Raw genomic sequence first — 16,499 nt, 5'->3', positions numbered from 1 at the left:
ATGCACAAGCCACTCAACAGATGCATTTGACTCCCACTACAGGTAGTCTAAAAACGGCATGAAGCTAAATCCATATGGGTACCGGATTCATCATATGAGGCGCTTGATCTCAAATAGGGGGTCAAATCCTGGAGGAACAGACAGCTTGTCTCTATTAAAGCTTCAAGGTTTATTTTTCACGTGACCGCATACGTTTGCTGATGAAACGCGTTGGGATACAGATATGCAACACGTCGCTTCCGCTGTGTGAAACGCAGGTGTCTAGGATCAAGGAATTCATGTAATGGGACTTCATGAGAACTGTGTTTTTGTCACATTAGTGTTTTTTTTATAATCTTTGGTTTATTATTACTGTTTGTTTATAAGCGCGGCCAACCTTATATACATACACACACATATATATATATATATATATAGTTTTACATCTCACTACTGCTTTCATTTATCCTCAGACTTTCTGAGATTTCTCTGTCAGGAAAAGTATAGGATTTTACATTTTCACCATAGATACCCTTTAAATGTCCAGGGCGTGACCCCATGAGGTTGATTTACTAAAACTGGAGAGTGCAAAATCTGGTACAGCTGTACATAAAAACCAATTAGCTTCAAGGTCAAAGCTTAGAAGTTTAGGTTTATTAACCTTTTATCAGTGTCTTGTTAACGCTTGTAGGAGAATTTTTTCCATTCTCCTCTAACTGTCCTATGAAGCTGCATGACTCCTGACCCTCTGTCTGGACAGTGCTGATTGGCCCCCAGATGATCACATGCACCCCCTCCCAAAAAAAAAAGAAAAAACTCTCTAGCAATACATACCATACTGGGCAGAGTGCCCCCACAACCCTGTACTATCAGCAGGTGGATAGAGGACAGTGGAAGAATAGAAGGATCAGAGAAGAGGATAAAATAGTCTTTTTACACAATGCAGACGATTAACCCCTTAGGTTCCACAGTAAGTATAACAAGCATGCTTTACTGCATATACAGACTGATTTTACTGTTGTGAGTTTAGTAACACTTTAACAAGCTGAAGTTAGAAGCTGATTGGCTACCATGCACAGCTGCACAAGATTTTGCATGCTCCAACTTTAGTAAATCAACCCCACATGTCTATGCAGTCATTAACAAACCAAGATGCAAAATCTGTCCATTTTCAATTGCTGGTTAGTTAGCACCAGCAACGCCTATAGACATGACAAGCAGTCACATTCCAGCTCATAGTAGTCAGGTTTGTGCAATACAAGCCTATACAAGCTTGAATAAATAGCATTTCCTAATGTTTAAAACATAAAATTATGTACACAATTTGGGGTTTAAGCCAAGAAACTGGATAGGTTGCATTGTCACATTCCATTTGAAAGTGCCATTTTCTTGGTTCTAATGGAAATCCCCTGGCTTCAGTATTTTCTGGGCCACTGACCCGCAGCATGTATACAGTAAGTGACAACTCTGGATTCGCATGGTTCAGCTACAGGCCACAGCTTCTTCTTAAATGAAGGACCCTGACTGTGCAGCTAACCTGAAAGGATACGTTTGCTTTTCTTATTCAGCTGAAATGTTGCCACAAGACCAGCACACTACTGTAAAATGCTGAAACAATACCATTTTTCAGTGCTCCGGGTATGTTTTATAGCTGCCTTGCCTCTGCTACATGTTTAATAAAGTGTAAAATAATGATGTGGATGGCTTAATATATTCAGCTTTGTATGTCTCTGGCAGCTTATCATAAGAAATTTCCAGGGACAACTCTTCTCATTACATGGGAAGCCAGCAGGCCAACATGGTAAAGATAATGTTCTTTTACATAGAATAAAAAAGTTCAAGGCAAGGGACTGACATTACAGAGCCAGATACGACCCTTTTCTCAAGGTGACCTCTCTTGCCTTCATGTAAAGTAATTGTAAAGTCCGTTTTTTTCCCCTATTAAAATAAAAAACATGTACTTACATGCTCTGTTGCGGTGGATTTGCACAGAGCAGCTCAGATCACCCTCTTCTCGGGTCCCTCTTTGCTGCTCCTAGCCCCTCCCTTCTGTTGAGTGCCCCCACAGCAAGCAGCTTGCTATGGGGGCACCCAAGCCAAGTCACAGCCCTCTGTGTCCATTCAGATATGGTGTTGCCATTCAGCCGACACTCCTGATTAAATGAGTTTGATTGACAGCAGTGGGAGCCAATGATGCCGCTGCTGTGTGTGACTGACAGCAGCAAGAGAGAGTCACGAACGGCTGAGGCACTCGTGAACGTCACTGGATAGAGAGGGGGCACAGGTAAGTATTAGGGAGGCTGCTGCACACAAAAGGTATATTTTATCCTAATGCATAGAACGCATTAAGTTAAAAAAAACAACTTCTGACTTCACAATCACTTTAGGTAAATAAGAATTATCTTTACAACTTTGGCATGCTCACGCTACCTATAATGTGGACTACAATACCTCCTTCTTTTAAGGGAATCTACACTACATCTGAGAACCACAATTACCATCCTATTTGTTTACAAGATGTCTTTTCAAGAATCCTTGCAGCTTGTCTCCCGATGATGTGCCGCTGCACATGGATATCTATTGTAGATTGCCCCAAAGCCTTCAGGGATGAGCGACAGATATCCCAGGAGACTGTGGGCAGCTGGGGGGCTACATCATTCTCGCCTAGGCAAGAAAGGTGAAAGCGATGGCTGGATCTAAAAAAATATATTATTTCTAAAAGAAATCTGCAAGAAGGGGGGGGGGGGGGTAATATTATTTAGAAGTACAACAAAAGGAGAGCGAGGCCCCAATCATACCATCGGAATGCTCATGCGGTTCTGCGTGTTGTGTGTGGGGAAGCCCATTAATTTCAATGGACTGCCCAATGTGTGAGGAACATGCAAAAGACGACCCTTTTGCCAAATCACAGCACACCATGCATTTGAACATACATGGAAAACATGCATTAGAAGTCGCGTGGGGGTGCTATTAACCGGTTGCCGATCGCCGCAAGTACATATACTGCGGCGGTCAGCCCCGGCCAGGCAAAGTGACGTACCGGTACGTCACTAGCCTGGGAGCCAATAGCGGGCGGGAGCGTGCGCCGCCGGAGGCGCGCACCCGCCTCGGCTCGTTCACAGACACCTCCGTGCGTGTGACTGGCGGACATCGGGTCCGCCGGTCACTCGCGATCGTCCGCTGTGAAGGGAGAAAGGCAGGCGGTTAGTGTAAACAAAGCCGCCTGTCATTCTTCCCTGTGTAAAAGCACTGATCTAACGGTCCTGCTATGTAGGACCGTTGATCTGTGCTGTTACATTTTTTTTGGGGGGAATTTCATATAAAAAAAAAAAATGTGAAAAATATTGATATTTTTGCAAAATTGTCTCTCTTTTTTTGATTATAGCGCATGATCAAAAATCGCACAGGTGATCAAATACCACCAAAAGAAAGCTCTGTTTGTGGGAAAAAAAGGAAGTCAAATTTGTTTAGGTACAGCATCGCAGGACCGCGCAATTGTCCGTTAAAGTCACGCAGTGCCGAATCGCAAAATACCCCCTGGTCAGAAAGGGGGTAAAATCTTCCGGGGCTTAAGTGGTTAAGGAATAAATGGCAAAACTGCGCGTCTGCAAAAGGGCAGCATGTTTTTGTGCATTGCTGGAAAAAGCATGATTTTGTGGGGGTTCCCGCAATGCACAAGTGTAAACGTAGCCTGACGGTCCACTTTAACTGCTTTGAGAAATACTTAAAGGGTTGGTTCACCTTTACCAAAAAACTGCCTAGGCACAAAAGGGGCATCTGTAGATCAATCTTAACTATGCAACTCTAAAGCAAACTAATGCCCTTGCTAGAGGTGTGGGCCATTTACCTACCTCATGACTGGAAAACTCCCTGGATACTACTAGGGATGTTGCCAAGATAGGCCCAGCTGTTACAGTTCACCTTCACCATCACAGCAGTGAGCTCTCAAATACTGAACTCCCACCTACTCGGTCAGGGGTGGGAAAGAGCATGCGAGTGGGTTTGAATTAGAGAAAGAGCTCGCTCCTGTGATGGCGGAGGTAAACAGTAACAGCTGAACCTCTCTTTGAAACATCCTGGGATGGATGGCCCACACTTATCTGCATAGGCAGTTTTTTGGCTAAGGTAAACTATGCTTTTAAATACATTTACATTGTACTTTGCATTAATAAAGTAAAACTACACCTAAAGCAAGATAATAAAAACGGACAGAAGCAGCAGGTAGCTAGCTGACAGAGTTAACTCTTTGCTTTGTGGTACCGAACGCCACTGACTTACAGGGATTGTAAAGTCTCATGGTTTTTTACCTTAGGAAAAACCTTCTGTGTTGCAGCTGCCCCCAGAGCCCCCACTTTTTTCTTACCTGAGCCTATCAGTTCCAGCCGCTTTCTCTGTCCTCATTAGATAGATTGATAGCAGTGGGAGCCATTGGCTCCCGCTGCTGTCAGTCAAATCCAGTGACACAGGAGCGGGGGGTGGGGAGGAGTCTTGCAGGTTGTGTCAATGGACGCCGCAGCAGTACTCGGGAGCGTGCCCGCTCGGGTGCCCCCATGGAAAGCGGCTCTCCGTCGGGGCACCCAATGAACAGGAGAAGCCAGGAGCACCAGCGAGGCACCCTAGAAGAGGATTGGGGCTGCTCTGTGTAAAACCTTTACACAGAGCAGGCAAGTATGACATGTTTGTTATTTTTATTTAAAAAAAAAATAAAATCGAACCTTTACAACCCCTTGAAGCTATTCAAATAAAAAGTCACTATTTACATAAGAAGAGGCAGGGCTTTTTTTTCCAGCTAGAACTTGGTGGAACTCAGTTCCACCACCTTTGGCTCAGGCCCTCTGCTCCCTACTCACCACTATCACTTGTAAACACAGAAGTTCGGCTTCTGTGTTTACAAATGACAGCTTGTCTCCCAACAGCTGAGAGCAGAATGGGGACAAGAGATGCAGGTTCCTGGGGTGCAGTGCAGATGTCAACATCCCCACTAGATGATCTCCCTTAAAGTGAAAGAGGCCGCTACAGTGTGCGAGGAGGTACAAGAGACTGAGTGCTTCAGCTTAATACAGCATCAAACGTATGACATGTAAAAGATGGTGGAGCCTTTAGGGGCGTGAGGAAAAGATGGGTGAGTGGAGGGGGGGGGGGGGGGGGGCGGGGGTTGCATGCAAAGGTCAGAGCTGAAGAGGGGTGAAAGTGAGATGTGGATGAGGAGTGCAGAAGTAAGCAGCTGTGGTAGAAGGCTGAACTCTGCGCTCCGTGCTTAGTGCATACGAACTCTGCGCTCCGTGCTTAGTGCATACGAACTCTGCGCTCCGTGCTTAGTGCATACGAACTCTGCCCCCGCATGCTTAGTGCACTCCTGGTATTAAATGCCCCTTTGAGACCCTCCCTCCGTTAGTGAAATTTGGCCACACTCACTTTTTGATGCAGTTTGGAGGGTGCATTTGTGTGGGGGAGGAGGATTTTAGGGGGACGTGGTCAAGTTCTTGTACCCATTATCTGAAGGGAAAAAAAGACCTAAGAAGAGTTATACTACATACCCCTTCACCACTAGGTGAGAATGCCCAGGCCTGCTAATAAGTAGATATTCAAGTAAAAACAAAACCTCCTGCGCTCAAGTGCTGTCTGATGGAGTAGAAAGAGGTGCACTACAAACTCGGATGTAAAGAGAGCTGTTTGGTCTTGCTGCCCCCTTCAGGATCAAGGGTATCCAGAACCACTGGTAGAAAGGACAAAAAAAGAAAAAGAGGGGCGCACCGACCTAGTGCATTACCATAAAAACATTTATTAAAATATTAAAAAGTGTACAAAGTACTCACAAGACTGGTGTGATACATCACACATCAAGAATAGCATATACAGTCTCCAAAGTAGCCAGGTCCCAATTGTGACGAATGAGCATGCAAATAGTCGCATGGGGCTGCTGTGGCTAGTCTGACGCGTTTCAGGGGCGAACCCCTTTCCTCAGAGCCAGAAAAAGTGCTGCTAGATCGCAAGCCAGACGGCCGAAGACTAAATGGGAGCTGGTCACACCTCTTCCTGCTCCGCCCCAGACCCAAGGGTGGGGCAAGTGTCCTTGCCCCCCCCCTCTTTCATGTTCCTTCCCTGTCCCAGCATCCCCACTTTTTCCCTTCCCTTCCTTCCGGTCCCAATTTTTCATTTATTTATTTTTTTCCTTCCCCTTCCCCTTTCTTCTTTTTCCCCCTCCCCTTTGCCCCACCCTTGGGTCTGGGGCGGAGCAGGAAGAGGTGTGGCCAGCTCCCATTTAGTCTTCGGCCGTCTGGCTTGCGATCTAGCAGCACTTTTTCTGGCTCTGAGGAAGGGGGTTCGCCCCTGAAACGCGTCAGCTTAGCCACAGCAGCCCCATGCGACTATTTGCATGCTCATTTGTTACAATTGGGACCTGGCTACCTTGGAGACTGTATATGCTATTCTTGATGTGGGATGTATCACACCAGTCTTGTGAGTACTTTGTACACTTTTTAATATTTTAATAAATGTTTTTATGGTAATGCACTAGGTCGGTGCGCCCCTCTTTTTCTTTTTTGTCCTTTCTGCTAATAAGTAGCTCTGGTACCATACATAGGGATTGATTTACTAAAACTGGAGAGAGCAAAATCTAGTGCAGCACTGCATAGAAACCAATCATCTTCCAGTTATTTTTTTGAGTTCAAAGTGTTACTAAACCCAGGAGCCTGCATTCACTATATCTGATCTCCCACAGTACACAGACAGTGGAAATGCAATTATTTTAGTAAATATAAACTGCTAAATACCTTTTTTCATCAGCAGTATATAGCAGTCTTGCGGCTTCTATCAATGTCTGGTTAAAGCTTGTAGGAGGAGTTTTCATTCTACTCTGACTGTCCTATGAGGCTGTATGACCCCTGACCCTTTATTTGGGCACTGCTGATTGGCCCTGTGCTAATCACATTCACCCTTCCAAGAAAAGATAAAAAAACTCTAGTAATACACACCAAATTGAGTATATGCAGAGTGACTCCAAGGCTCTGTCTTATCAGGAGATGGATTGGGGACAGTGGTAGAAGAGGGGGGGGGGCAGAGAAGACAGGATCAAACAGCCTCTTTAAACAATGTAGAGGAATAACCCCTTAGGTTCCACAGGGAGTATAACAAGCATTGTTTAATGCATATACAGATTCATTTTACTGTTGTGGGTTTAGTAACACTTTAAATCGAACAAGTTGAAGTTAGATGCGGATTGGCTACCATGCACAGTTGCACCAGATTGTACACTCTCCAGTTTTAGTAAATAAACCTCTTTGTATTGTAGAGTGAGAGAGCTATGTGTGATCACCACTACAAGGAAAGAAACTGCTTGAGGCACAAGACATCGCAAGGGTGAAAGTTTCTATAGTAACCAGGGTTTTCTTTTACACACACATTTGTTTTTAAAAAGATAGCTATAGCTACGCATTTCTTTTCCTATTACTAGAGTCTGTGACTGTATCAGAACATATAAGGTCTATGCTGAACATTTACAGCACAGTACAGCATGCAAATAGCAGGTGGTGGTACTGTAGTGAGCAGACTAGGAGAAACCGGAACACTAGGAATTTGGTGCTCAAGGACATTTACTGAAAAGAAAATAGTGGACAAAAATACATCAGGACAAACATTTCGGAAAAACACCAGTCCCTTCTCACTTTGTCTAGAAAAAGAGGACTTGCTCGAAACATCAGTCCTGATGGATTTGGTCTACTATTCCCTTTTCACTAAACCGCATTTAAAAATCCGATTCTGGAGTGCTGCCATCTAATCTTGTTAGTAAAGTTTCCCTAGCAGGGAGAGTTAGAATCCTTTCAGGTTTGTATTTCTTTTTTGTGTCCTTACTTGGGCGATTTCCCTCACTTCCTGTCCCCATTGGTGACACAGACCGCAATAAAAACCTGGGAAAGTGGATAGATAGCACTGGGCCCTAGTGTTTTCCTATTACTATCCAGTAGTATTACCTTGGTATGGGTACAAGTTACCTGGTTACCAGGCTGGCAGCTTCTACACTAAAAACCTGGAAAAGTGGATAGATAGCACTGGACATAGTTACATAGTAGGTGAGGTTGAATAAAGACAACAGTCCATCCAGTTCAACCTGTGTAGGTGTGTGTGGCTGTAATCATCTCACATACCCCTGTATGTTCTGATCCTTGAGATGTACGTCTAAGAGTCTTTTGAAAGCCACCATACTTCCCGCAGAAACCACCTCTTGTGGTAGAGAATTCCACAATCTTGTAGCCCTAACAGTAAAGAACCCCCCAAGTTGCCTGAGGTTAAAACGCTTCTCCTCTAATCGCATTGTATGCCCCCGAGTCCTCATGCAATCCCTTCGACTGAACAGCTTTTTTTCTAAGCTGAGATCCCCATTGAGATATTTAAAAATTGCTATCATGTCCCCCCTCAGGCGTCTCTTCTCCAGGGAGAATAAATCAAGCGATTGCAGACGCTCTTCATAATTAAGGTCCTCCAATCCCCTAATTAGTTTACTATCCAGTAGTATTACCTTGGTATCGGTACAAGTTGATTACAAGTTGCCTGGTTACCAGGCTGGCAGCTTCTACACTAAAAACCTGGGAAAGTGGATAGATAGCACTGGACCCTAGTGTTTTCCTATTAGTATTACTATCCAGTAGTATTACCTTGGTATGGGTACAAGTTACCTGGTTACCAGGCTGGCAGCTTCTACACTAAAAACCTGTGAAAGTGGATAGATAGGGCTGGACCCTAGTGTTCTATTAGTATTACTATCCAGTAGTATTACATTGGTGGGAGTACAAGTTACCTGGTTACCAGGCTTGCAGCTTCTACACTAAAAACCTGGGAAAGTGGATAGATAGCTCTGGACCCTAGGGTTCTCCTATTACTATCCAGTAGTAGTAGTAGTAGTTGCCTGGTTACCAGGTTGGCAGTTACTACTGCCCAGAGAATTCCAATCGCTTCCTTCGTTTGCAATACAGAACAGCAGATCTAAGATTGAAGCACCACATGTTAACAGTCCAGATACAATTTCATTCCAGTATAAGGTCAGAAAGTTTAAAAATGGGGAACCAGTGTGTTTGCCTATTCAAGCCCTCTTCAGGGCTTGAAATTGCAAACAACGCCGAAGGTTTGATTGAGAGTAAGGCCCCGTTCCCACTAGTGCAACTTGTCATGTGATTTTCGACAAAGTTGCAGGACAAGTCGCAGCCCATTGATTTCAATGGCACCCTTTCCAATCTATGCCACTTAAAGTTGCAACTACATGGAAAAGGTTCCTGCACTACTTTAAGGCAACTTTCTTTTGACTTGAGAGAGTGTAGTCACATGAAAATCGCACTAGTGGAAACGCAGCCTAAAGTAAGCAGCTGGTTTAGTAGCCTGGTAAACCAGCTACTGAGGAGATCCGTGTCCGATATCACACTGGTAACAATACATGTTCACCCTCAACCAATCCACCGGTACAATGATGCCATGATACTGGTTTGTGTCCAGCACAGGCAGTGGTGGCAGGGATACTATGAGTGTGCATCCAAAGGTGGCTACAACAGGGCTCCAAGGGACCCTACACTCTAGGGCAGTGTTTCTCAACTTCGGTCCTCGGGGCACACTAACAGGCCAGATTTTAAGTATTACCTTGGGGAGATGCAGACTAGAATACTGCAATCACTGAGCAGCAAATTATATCACCTGTGATGTATTTCGGTTTTCTTGAAAACCTGGCCTGTTAGTGGGCCCTGAGGACCGGAGTTGAGAAACACTGCTCTAAGGAGCCACCCTTACAATGGAAGGCCAGTGATAGGGAGACCTGTTTTAATGAGAGATCAGAAATGCAGAAACATTAGAAAAAGCAGAACACAATTTATCAGCTTCTCTAGTTAGCCCAAAAAAAGGAGAGGGGGTTACTATCATTTTAAAAGGAACCGTTTGGGCTGAAATTTTATCTATCTATACATCCCAAAGTATGCTTTGTTTTTTAAAGCAGAACTCTGGGAAAAATGTCCCATGCAGTCGGGCTGTGCTTGCACTGCATTGGTTAACTGCTTGCTTTGTCCAGAAACACATAGAAAGACTATACTTACCCGATCCTTCGATCATCTGGAAAACAGTGCTCCCCCACGTCCAAAGGTGGGCTGCTCTTGCTGTCCTCACATCCAGAGCCGATCTATGGGCGTGATGATATCAGGAAGAACTGTCCACTGCACAAGACTACTAGCATGAGGGGGGGGGGGGGGAGGCAGGGACCAGTCTTGCACTCTGAGGATCAGCGGATTAGGCAAGTATATCTCCGCTCTTCTCACCCATAGACAAAAATGAGCAGTAATATAATGCTTCTGAGGACTGTCATGAACTGCAGACATAAAAGAGGAAATGAGGGTCAGAGAGCGTGGGCATGCTACTTTTAACTGGGGATATTCTGCAGAAGACAATACAAAACTGGGAATGTGTTACATGAGACTAGTAGTGCTCAATGCTATCACCATAATCAATGTTCTCACTACAAACTGCTGGGGTCCAAGGACACAGGTTGGGCAGCAGGGAGTTAGGACATCTGTCAGGTTTTTTGTTGTTCTAACCCCATTGAGGAGATTCCACTCCTTGTCCAAAAGATGCTACACAAAAGGAAAGGATATCTCTCTAAGCAAGGCTGAAGCTCCTCTAAAGGTGTTTTCACACTTGGTGCGCTTGCCTGGTCCGAACCCGTGTTCGATTGCTCCCCCCTCCCCGCATGGACTGTGTTCACATTTGATTTTTGTATCCGAACCGCGGTACATTTGTTTTATCAAACTGCAGCCGACGCGTACTCAGGTTGCTTGGCAACCGCTGTAAACAAGAAGGTGCCAAAATAGATAGAATTGCTTGCTTTGGTACAATTGCGTTATCAGAAGCGAACCATACTGGAGTTCACATGAACCGTACCCCAGACCACCCTTTTTAAGTGGACTTGGGTACAGTTCGCAGGTGCGCACCCGAGTTCAAAGACCGTGTTAACATCATCAAAAAGAACCGAATTCTGACGTCAATCGAACCCGGGAGCGCACCAAAAGTGCTAGTGTGAAAACACCCTAAGTGGGCTCGGGTACGGTTCGCGGGTGCACACCCCGAGTTCAAAGACAGTGTTCACATCATCAAAAAGAACCGAATTCTGACTTCAATCGAACCCGAGTGCGCACCAAAAGTGCTAGTGTGAACACACCCGGTCCCATGCACCCAGGGCATTTGCCCAGCCCTCCCAAACGCCTTTCCTCCTGGCAGCAGTGCTTTGGCGGAAAGAATACTTGATGTGTCCAGGCGCTTTAAGTGCTTGAGCGTTAATTCATTTTATTGGCCAGAATAGGAATTTACTTTGGCCATTGAAATCAATTAACGCGCGTTTACACTTGTCAAGTGTTTTTTTTGGCAAAAACTCTGCTGCTTATAGATGCGCTGGCAATGGGTTTATTTTTTTTCTGCCTCTAAATGCCTAGGTTTGCATGGAGGGTCGTTTAGAGCAGTGGTCCTCAACTCCGGTCCTCAGGGCCCACTAACAGGCCAGATTTTAAGTATTACCTTGGGGAGATGCAGACTAGAGTACTGCAATCACTGAGCAGCAAATGATATCACCTGGGATGTATTTCAGTTATCTTGCAAATCTGGCCTGTTAGTGGGCCCTGTAGGCCAGGGTTGAGGACCACTGTTTTAGAGGAAGAAAAAAACAAAAATGCCAGCTGCCCCTAAAAGCAGTGTTTTTATGCTCAGTTTGCATAGGGCCTTAAGCTTAAATCTTTACGTGTAAAGATTTTGCAGGGCTGAAATAAAAAAATTCCAGCAGGGATGGTGCGGCCCCCCCTGCTGGCTATTGGCTTCTCCTGCAGCTGTCATAACACTAGAACAGCGAGGGCTTCTGACAGATTGCAGTCACTCTTCAGCTGACTTTCTTCCCGACAGGCTCCTTTGATTTGTCAATACGTTTTTTGAGCTGGGTGGGGGTCGGCATGGCCTGAATTTTGGAAGATTCACAGGAATCGGACAAAATTAGCGCCTTGTATGGTTAGCTTTAGACCATGGGTGTCCAACCTTTTGGCTTCTCTGGGCCACATTGAGTGTAGCGAAATTTTCTCGGGCCGCATATAAAATATATACTATAGTTACAGTATATAAATACTAAAACGCAGCTTCGCCCTTCCCGTGCTAAAGCCCTCCCCCAGCACTAATTTCACACAACTAGTGGATGATCCCCTCCGAGGCTGCCTCTGTGGCCGTGCCCCCGACTCGACTTCCTTCCTCCCCAGCAAAAAAAATTGTCATGGGGCAGTGGGCGCATTGCCTGCGGTTTTGGGCCACATGCGGCCCCTGGGCCGCAGGTTGGACATGCCTGCTTTAGACAGTTCTTACTCTGAACAGGTGTCTCCCATAGGTAGATCTCCCCTCCTGTCTGATTCCTGCTCATCTCCTGAAGGCAATGGTCACCATGACAACAAGAGAGGGTGAATCTCCCCATAAATAAAAACCTGATGGGTGGGTTAGCGCTTCCCCACTTCATCCAAAACAAAAACAGGAAAGTTTTGGCTTTCTCTATAAAGTTTCTTTTTTAGCAGAGGGAAAACAGATCATCCACATTAGTTACCGTTTACTAGTTGTTTTCATATCCTCTGTAGTCATGAAGGATGTGATCATTAAAATCCATAACCAGTAACAGACATATAAGTGTCTCTAGTTGGGGAAATGAGAAACTCTGCTTACATTAAAGAGTGCAGACACAACACACTTGCAGCCATAGGTAAAGCCAGCCGTGCTAGAACTGCCCCCTCCACTCACACCCCTTTCCTACTCTAATACAGCCAACATGGCCTCAGCTCCTGCTCCGAGGCAGCCTAACCTCGTGACAGAGCCACAAGGACGCCGCTCATTGGCTACAACGGCTGGAGCTCCGGTTACCATTCGTCGCGGGTGCTGTCGCTCAGAGCTAAGCTCCCGCCTACCTCCTCCCTGCAAAGGTGCTGTGACTTAACACATAAACAATCCCTAGCTCCATTCAATGTGAGGGGCGGGCGGGAGAGCGGGGGCCCAGCTTCCTCCTCCTCCCCCCCCCCCCAGCATTGTAGAAGAAGCACAGGGCCGACGATAGGAGCTGACTGACGGTGGGGGCATTAGAATGGTTATGTAAAACACGAGGCTCCTCCCCTCATGTGCTCACACCCCCTGGACATGCAGAGTCCTCTATTCAGCAACACACCCCCTTCTCTGCCATCGCTGCATGTAAACAACAGGCCCAGACACCTCTAGGAGCATCCTCTACACACCCACCAGCGCCCAGTACATGGGACTTGTAGTGCAACACTGCTGTCATATAAAATATACTGGCCTGCATGGGACTTGTAGTACAACACTGCTGTCATATCAATATACTGGGCTGCAGCTTCACCACGCAGGGAAGTCCCTGTCCTAGAAGAGATCACAGCAGTAACACTCTGCCATACAGAGGTCACAGCTTCTCCACCCCACCCCTTCCATTATCTACTGGGGGAACCCCATCCCACACTTATAGTCTTCTTGGGGTACCCTATCCTCCCTTTATCGTCTACTGGAGGTACCCTATCCTCCCTTTATAGTCTACTGGAGGTACCCTATCCCCCATATAGTCTGCTGCAGGCACCCTATCCCACCTTTATAGTCTACTGGAGGTGCCCTATCCCCCATACAGTCTGCTGCAGGCACCTTATCCCCCATATAGTCTACTGGAGGTACCCTATCCCCCATATAGTCTGCTGCAGGCACCCTATCCCACCTTTACAGTCTGCTGTAGGCATTTAATTCCTTCATTTGGTCTGCTGAAGGCACCCCACCCCCTATTATCTGCTGCAGGTGCCCCAACCCTCTGCTGGAGGCACCCCATTATTCCTATTATTTGCTTGCAACACCCTATCCCCCCAAAGTCTACCAGAAGCACCCCGTCCCCCTATAGTCTGATTGAGGCACTCATTCCCATCTTTACTCAGTTGGAAGAACCCCATCCTTTCTATACTCTGCTCGGGGCCCCCAATCCAATCCCCTCTATATTTAGCTGGGGGCATCTCACCCATTCTATAATATACTGAAGGTACCCCACCACTTCTGTAGTCAGCTGGGGGTACCCTATCACTTCTATATTATACTGAAAATAACCCCATCTCTTCTATAGTAAACTGGGGGCACCCTATCACTTCTATAATATACTGAAGGTACCCCATCACTTTTATAGTCAGCTGGGGGTACCCCATCACTTGGAGGTACCCCATCTCTTAAATAGTAAACTGGAGGTACCCTATCACTTCTATAATATACTGAAAATACCCCATCTCTTAAATAGTAAACTGGGGGTACCCTATCACTTCTATAATATACTGAGAATACACCCATCTCTTCTATAGCAAACTTGGGGTACCCTATCACTTCTATAATATACTGAAAATACGCACATCTCTTCTATAGTAAACTGGGGGTACCCTATCACTTCTATAATATACTGAAATGACCCCCATCGCTTCTGTAGTAAACGTGGGGTACCCTATCACTTCTATAATATACTGAAATGACCCCCATCGCTTCTGTAGTAAACGTGGGGTACCCTATCACTTCTATAATATACTGAAATGACCCCCATCGCTTCTGTAGTAAACTTGGGGTACCCTATCACTTCTATAATATACTGAAATGACCCCCATCGCTTCTGTAGTAAACTTGGGGTACCCTATCACTTCTATAATATACTGAAATGACCCCCATCGCTTCTGTAGTAAACTTGGGAGTACCCTATCAGTTCTAACCTCAGCTTGGGGTATCCCATCCCTTTCTATATTCAGCTGAGGTTCCCCCATCACTTCAATATTCAGCTAGTGACACCCCATCACTTCTATAATCTAGTGGTACCCCAATCTTTCCATACTCAGCAGGGGGCCCCCTATACTCAGCTCTTCCTAAATGATCAGGCTCCTTGTAGATTGTATCACTCTAGCACACTACCATCTTTATAATAAACCAATAATAAATACCCTAATCGTATTATTTCCCATTGATCCAGCAATATTTAGTCGTGTAAATGGCTGAACCTGGAGCAGTATCAATGAGTGCATGGAGGGTGCATGGAGGGTGCAGAGGCCATGCCACCCACACACCCACACAGTCACTGGCAGCTTTCTGTCAATGGTGCACCACGCCCCCTACACCTGACAGCAGTCTTCTCCCCCAGCGCACACACACACAGCGCTGGCAATCGTGGCAGTGCCAGATGCCATATGATGAGCAATCCTCTGCTCTGCCCCCCACCCCCCTTTGGAATAGATCAGCATGTCCCTGGCAGGCGTGCCCCGTCCCCCTCACCTGTCACTAGTAGTTAGAAGTAGGCGCTCGATGTGTGGGGTCAGCCGCTCCGCCGCCACCGATCACCCCCCCGGACAGTCTCCATGCTTTCTGCTTTGTTTTGTTTATTTCCTTCCTGACGGGTTCCCGGAAAGCGCGTGACTCCCCACCCATGTGACCTGCCACTGCACCAATCCGATCCGCCTGGTACCCGAGCCCAGCCAATAGGCGCTCACCTGTCAAGGGTGGAAAAAGGAGGAGGGGGGGCGAGTCCCGATCAGGAGGAGAGGGGCAGCAGAGAGCCCGGGGATGGCTCATACTGTTCGGACACATCTACTCCTCCATAGACTGACTACTACCCAGGAGCAGATCCATCTCCATCCTTCCTGGGGTCACCATGGCAGGCACTAGAGATAGGAGTGCTGCTCATTATTGGGGTGATGGGGGTAATTAGCGGAGTGCATAACACACCTGATCTGTCTAATATGAGAAGGGGATTCCCTTAGTGGGAGGGCTCACAGCTCATTCATTTCCATATAGAGGGGGGGATTCCAGAGAGAAGGAGATATCTCTAGAAAAGCTGCTGGACTGATGATCGGATTCAGCGTTCATAGACATCCTCCAATCACTATCCCGATCGCTGCGATCAGCCCAGGAACACTGCGATCATCCTAGTGTCAGCTGACAATAATAAGAATAGGGCTGACAACACGTGCTGCCCAATACCTGCAGCCAGCAACCCTCCTGTCATCATAGGAACGTCACCTCCACCAATCACAATCCTCGCTGCTGGTTTGGAAAAATGCAGAGACATTAATTTGTGTTATTTTTGTGAATAAAAGCAGATGTGCACAGACAGGGCTGCTGTTGGAAATCACGGGCCCCCGAATATATCAAAACAATATTTTCACAAAAAATACACTAAAATCATTATTAGCGGACACAAACATAACAGAGAACCTGTGTGGATTAGCCCTTTTTAATTGTTTTTTACATTAAAAAAAATCATAATTTTTTTAAAAAATGTTTTACAATTTTAATTTACAATTTCTAACATAATTCATTACAATGTTTAATTATAATTATTATTTTTTTTTTACAATTTGTTATTTTTCTACAGGACAGGGAAGCCTGCAGCGCTGTGGGGAAGGGGGGCAAAGTTAAAGGGGGCATACAGGGGGGGAGGGGATCAGAAGCAGGCAGAACAGGGACGG

The 16,499-nt window shown here is 46.0% G+C and overlaps 1 protein-coding gene across 1 annotated transcript in view; it reads right to left on the bottom strand.

Moving 5' to 3' along the window:
- The window catches only part of CREBRF (CREB3 regulatory factor), a 76,663-nt gene extending 61,230 nt beyond the window's left edge, over nucleotides 1-15,433 (bottom strand). The window contains exon 1 of the mRNA XM_082254613.1: nucleotides 15,307-15,433. The gene's annotated coding sequence lies outside the window, so the exon portion shown is untranslated. The remainder of the gene's footprint in view (nucleotides 1-15,306) is intronic.
- Between the last annotated feature and the right edge of the window lie 1,066 nt (nucleotides 15,434-16,499).

The sequence above is a fragment of the Pelophylax lessonae genome (assembly GCF_965119305.1).
Source record: "Pelophylax lessonae genome assembly, chromosome: 4".
Classification (NCBI taxonomy): domain Eukaryota; kingdom Metazoa; phylum Chordata; class Amphibia; order Anura; family Ranidae; genus Pelophylax; species Pelophylax lessonae.
The sequence above is the reverse complement of the archived record's forward strand: the minus strand, read 5'-3'. Positions and strand labels throughout refer to the sequence as shown.